General features: G+C 36.6%; 1 non-coding gene across 1 annotated transcript; it reads left to right on the top strand.

Annotated features, from left to right (window-relative positions):
• Positions 1 to 2,885: 2,885 nt before the first annotated feature.
• TRNAN-GUU (transfer RNA asparagine (anticodon GUU)) lies at positions 2,886 to 2,959 on the top strand. The gene has a single exon. It is a non-coding gene; the product is annotated as a tRNA-Asn (tRNA).
• Positions 2,960 to 5,852: the final 2,893 nt, after the last annotated feature.

The following is a 5,852-nucleotide window of genomic DNA, read 5'->3' as shown; positions in this document are numbered from 1 at the left end:
CAAAATCGTTGCCCCAATGCATCATTGAAATTCAAGCTGTAAAGATGATTTTGAAATATCAATTGTACATTTTGCATTGCTCTTCTGGTGACAATGTAGCTTGTTTTTGTCAATTACCATTTCAGTAATAGGGTAAAGAAAATTAAGTGGATTTCTGAAAGAAAACAATGCTGTCAATATACTATTAAAACAAATTAAAATGTTAAAAGTTATTGTACTTTAAGTAAAAATAAAAGAGTCAAAATATCAATTCCAGTTTTGGAAGAATTTAATTAACAAAAAAATAAGTGCACATAGCAGAGGATGGTTTCGATCCACTGACCTCTGGGTTATGGGCCCAGCACGCTTCCGCTGCACCACTCTTCTGCCCACGTAAGTGTCAGAGATCCTGAAGTACTCACTCATCATGTGAAAGTACCAATGTGTTTCTTCGTTGGTCAATGAAAGAAAAATCTTGCAAAACTCTCCAGATTATTGCCTTTTTAACCTTTTTCTAGGAAACTTTCTAGATGAATGCTTTTTAGCCTTTGTTAGTACATGCTTTTGCAAGTTGTCTCTGTGGTGCAATCGGTTAGCGCATTCGGCTGTTAACCGAAAGGCTGGTGTTTCAATACCACCCAGGGACGTAATTGACCTTGTGATCAAATTTTGCTGATCTTTAAGTAGACAAGTCAAAATTTCAAACCACCTCTTATAGTGTAGGGTACCTGGCCTTCTCTGATGCAATCAGAGTCAGATTTGATTAAGTCATTTTATAAAAAACAGGAAGCACAATTTAGCATGGGGTTGCAGAGAAAAAAAAATATGCAGGCAGAGAAATCCAATTGAGTGATTAATCAGCTCTCCATTTTATGGCTTTATTTTTATGCTAACACATTTGCTCTCTGAAAAGTGTCCACAAAGGCAAGTCTCTGATTAACACCTTTGTAGGAATGGTTTTTCACCTATTACTGATTAAAACTTGCTTAATTGGAAAGGCAGCAAGATGCATCCTCATTACAATGTCCACTGAAATAATACAGTTTGACACCAGGAAACATAAACCTCACTGCATCCTTGCTGCTTTCTCAAGTGTGAATCTGTTTAATGTGAAAACCAGGTGATATCTAATCAGCACACAGGTAAGAAGTTAAGAAAATCTTTCTTTAAGGGTAAAGATGTTTCTCACAAAATTGTTGCCCCAATGCATCATTGAAATTCAAGATGGAAAGATGATTTTGAAATATCAATTGTACATTTTGCATTGCTCTTCTGGTGACAATGTAGCTTGTTTTTGTCAATTACCATTTCAGTAATAGGGTAAAGAAAATTAAGTGGATTTCTGAAAGAAAACAATGCTGTCAATATACTATTAAAACAACTTAAAATGTTAAAAGTTATTGTACTTTAAGTAAAAATAAAAGAGTCAAAATATCAATTCCAGTTTTGGAAGAATTTAATTAACAAAAAAATAAGTGCACATAGCAGAGGATGGTTTCGATCCACCGACCTCTGGGTTATGGGCCCAGCACGCTTTCGCTGCGCCACTCTACTGCTCGCATAAGTGTCAGAGATCCTGAAGTACTCACTCATCATGTGAAAGTACCAATGTGTTTCTTTGTTGGTCAATGGAAGAAAAATCTTGCAAAACTCTCCAGATTATTGCCTTTTTAACCTTTTTCTAGGAAACTTTCTAGATGAATGCTTTTTAGCCTTTGTTAGTACATGCTTTTGCAAGTTGTCTCTATGGTGCAATCGGTTAGCGCATTCGGCTGTTAACCGAAAGGCTGGTGGTTCAATACTACCCAGGGACGTAATTGACCTTGTGATCAAATTTTGGTGATCTTTAAGTAGACAAGTAAAAATTTCAAACCACCTCTTATAGTGTAGGGTACCTGGCCTTCTCTGATGCAATCAGAGTCAGATTTGATTAAGTCATTTTATAAAAAACAGGAAGCACAATTTAGCATGGGGTTGCAGAGAAAAAAAATATGCAGGCAGAGAAATCCAATTGAGTGATTAATCAGCTCTCCATTTTATGGCTTTATTTTTATGCTAACACATTTGCTCTCTGAAAAGTGTCCACAAAGGCAAGTCTCTGATTAACAGCTTTGTAGGAATGGTTTTTCACCTATTACTGATTAAAACTTGCTTCATTGGAAAGGCAGCAAGATGCATCCTCATTACAATGTCCACTGAAATAATACAGGTTGACACCAGGAAACATAAACCTCACTGCATCCTTGCTGCTTTCTCAAGTGGGAATCTGTTTAATGTGAAAACCAGGTGATATCTAATCAGCACACAGGTAAGAAGTTAAGAAAATCTTTCTTTAAGGGTGAAGATGTTTCTCACAAAATCGTTGCCCCAATGCATCATTGAAATTCAAGCTGTAAAGATGATTTTGAAATATCAATTGTACATTTTGCATTGCTCTTCTGGTGACAATGTAGCTTGTTTTTGTCAATTACCATTTCAGTAATAGGGTAAAGAAAATTAAGTGGATTTCTGAAAGAAAACAATGCTGTCAATATACTATTAAAAAAAATTAAAATGTTAAAAGTTATTGTACTTTAAGTAAAAATAAAATAGTCAAAATATCAATTCCAGTTTTGGAAAAATTTAATTAACAAAAAAATAAGTGCACACAGCAGAGGATGGTTTCGATCCACCAGCCTCTGGGTTATGGGCCCAGCACACTTCCGCTGCGCCACTCTGCTGCTCATGTAAGTGTCAGAGATCCTGAAGTACTCACTCATCATGTGAAAGTACCAATGTGTTTCTTCGTTGGTCAATGGAAGAAAAATCTTGCAAAACTCTCCAGATTATTGCCTTTTTAACCTTTTTCTAGGAAACTTTCTAGATGAATGCTTTTTAGCCTTTGTCAGCACATGCGTTTGCAAGCTGTCTCTGTGGCGCAATCGGTTAGCGCATTCGGCTGTTAACCGAAAGGTTGGTGGTTCAATCCCACCCAGGGACGTAATTGACCTTGTGATCAAATTTTGGTGATCTTTAAGTAGACAAGTCAAAATTTCAAACCACCTCTTATAGTGTAGGGTACCTGGCCTTCTCTGATGCAATCAGAGTCAGATTTGATTAAGTCATTTTATAAAAAACAGGAAGCACAATTTAGCATGGGGTTGCAGAGAAAAAAAATTATGCAGGCAGAGAAATCCAATTGAGTGATTAATCAGCTCTCCATTTTATGGCTTTATTTTTATGCTAACACATTTGCTCTCTGAAAAGTGTCCACAAAGCCAAGTCTCTGATTAACACCTTTGTAGGAATGGTTTTTCACCTATTACTGATTAAAACTTGCTTCATTGGAAAGGCAGCAAGATGCATCCTCATTACAATGTCCACTGAAATAATACAGGTTGACACCAGGAAACATAAACCTCACTGCATCCTTGCTGCTTTCTCAAGTGGGAATCTGTTTAATGTGAAAACCAGGTGATATCTAATCAGCACACAGGTAAGAAGTTAAGAAAATCTTTCTTTAAGGGTGAAGATGTTTCTCACAAAATCGTTGCCCCAATGCATCATTGAAATTCAAGCTGGAAAGATGATTTTGAAATATCAATTGTACATTTTGCATTGCTCTTCTGGTGACAATGTAGCTTGTTTTTGTCAATTACCATTTCAGTAATAGGGTAAAGAAAATTAAGTGGATTTCTGAAAGAAAACAATGCTGTCAATATACTATTAAAACAAATTAAAATGTTAAAAGTTATTGTACTTTAAGTAAAAATAAAAGAGTCAAAATATCAATTCCAGTTTTGGAAGAATTTAATAAACAAAAAAATAAGTGCACATAGCAGAGGATGGTTTCGATCCACTGACCTCTGGGTTATGGGCCCAGCACGCTTCCGCTGCGCCACTCTTCTGCCCACGTAAGTGTCAGAGATCCTGAAGTACTCACTCATCATGTGAAAGTACCAATGTGTTTCTTCGTTGGTCAATGGAAGAAAAATCTTGCAAAACTCTCCAGATTATTGCCTTTTTAACCTTTTTCTAGGAAACTTTCTAGATGAATGCTTTTTAGCCTTTGTTAGTACATGCTTTTGCAAGTTGTCTCTTTGGTGCAATCGGTTAGCGCATTCGGCTGTTAACCGAAAGGCTGGTGTTTCAATACCACCCAGGGACGTAATTGACCTTGTGATCAAATTTTGCTGATCTTTAAGTAGACAAGTCAAAATTTCAAACCACCTCTTATAGTGTAGGGTACCTGGCCTTCTCTGATGCAATCAGAGTCAGATTTGATTAAGTCATTTTATAAAAAACAGGAAGCACAATTTAGCATGGGGTTGCAGAGAAAAAAAATGATGCAGGCAGAGAAATCCAATTGAGTGATTAATCAGCTCTCCATTTTATGGCTTTATTTTTATGCTAACACATTTGCTCTCTGAAAAGTGTCCACAAAGCCAAGTCTCTGATTAACACCTTTGTAGGAATGGTTTTTCACCTATTACTGATTAAAACTTGCTTCATTGGAAAGGCAGCAAGATGCATCCTCATTACAATGTCCACTGAAATAATACAGTTTGACACCAGGAAACATAAACCTCACTGCATCCTTGCTGCTTTCTCAAGTGTGAATCTGTTTAATGTGAAAACCAGGTGATATCTAATCAGCACACAGGTAAGAAGTTAAGAAAATCTTTCTTTAAGGGTAAAGATGTTTCTCACAAAATCGTTGCCCCAATGCATCATTGAAATTCAAGATGGAAAGATGATTTTGAAATATCAATTGTACATTTTGCATTGCTCTTCTGGTGACAATGTAGCTTGTTTTTGTCAATTACCATTTCAGTAATAGGGTAAAGAAAATTAAGTGGATTTCTGAAAGAAAACAATGCTGTCAATATACTATTAAAACAACTTAAAATGTTAAAAGTTATTGTACTTTAAGTAAAAATAAAAGAGTCAAAATATCAATTCCAGTTTTGGAAGAATTTAATTAACAAAAAAATAAGTGCACATAGCAGAGGATGGTTTCGATCCACCGACCTCTGGGTTATGGGCCCAGCACGCTTCCGCTGCGCCACTCTGCTGCTCGCATAAGTGTCAGAGATCCTGAAGTACTCACTCATCATGTGAAAGTACCAATGTGTTTCTTCGTTGGTCAATGGAAGAAAAATCTTGCAAAACTCTCCAGATTATTGCCTTTTTAACCTTTTTCTAGGAAACTTTCTAGATGAATGCTTTTTAGCCTTTGTCAGCCCATGCGTTTGCAAGCTGTCTCTGTGGCGCAATCGGTTAGCGCATTCGGCTGTTAACCGAAAGGTTGGTTGTTCAATCCCACCCAGGGACGTAATTGACCTTGTGATCAAATTTTGGTGATCTTTAAGTAGACAAGTCAAAATTTCAAACCACCTCTTATAGTGTAGGGTACCTGGCCTTCTCTGATGCAATCAGAGTCAGATTTGATTAAGTCATTTTATAAAAAACAGGAAGCACAATTTAGCATGGGGTTGCAGAGAAAAAAAATTATGCAGGCAGAGAAATCCAATTGAGTGATTAATCAGCTCTCCATTTTATGGCTTTATTTTTATGCTAACACATTTGCTCTCTGAAAAGTGTCCACAAAGCCAAGTCTCTGATTAACACCTTTGTAGGAATGGTTTTTCACCTATTACTGATTAAAACTTGCTTCATTGGAAAGGCAGCAAGATGCATCCTCATTACAATGTCCACTGAAATAATACAGGTTGACACCAGGAAACATAAACCTCACTGCATCCTTGCTGCTTTCTCAAGTGGGAATCTGTTTAATGTGAAAACCAGGTGATATCTAATCAGCACACAGGTAAGAAGTTAAGAAAATCTTTCTTTAAGGGTGAAGATGTTTCTCACAAAAGCGTTGCCCCAAT

The sequence above is a fragment of the Pseudophryne corroboree genome, chromosome 4 (genome assembly GCF_028390025.1).
Source record: "Pseudophryne corroboree isolate aPseCor3 chromosome 4, aPseCor3.hap2, whole genome shotgun sequence".
NCBI lineage: Eukaryota > Metazoa > Chordata > Amphibia > Anura > Myobatrachidae > Pseudophryne > Pseudophryne corroboree.
The sequence above is the reverse complement of the archived record's forward strand: the minus strand, read 5'-3'. Positions and strand labels throughout refer to the sequence as shown.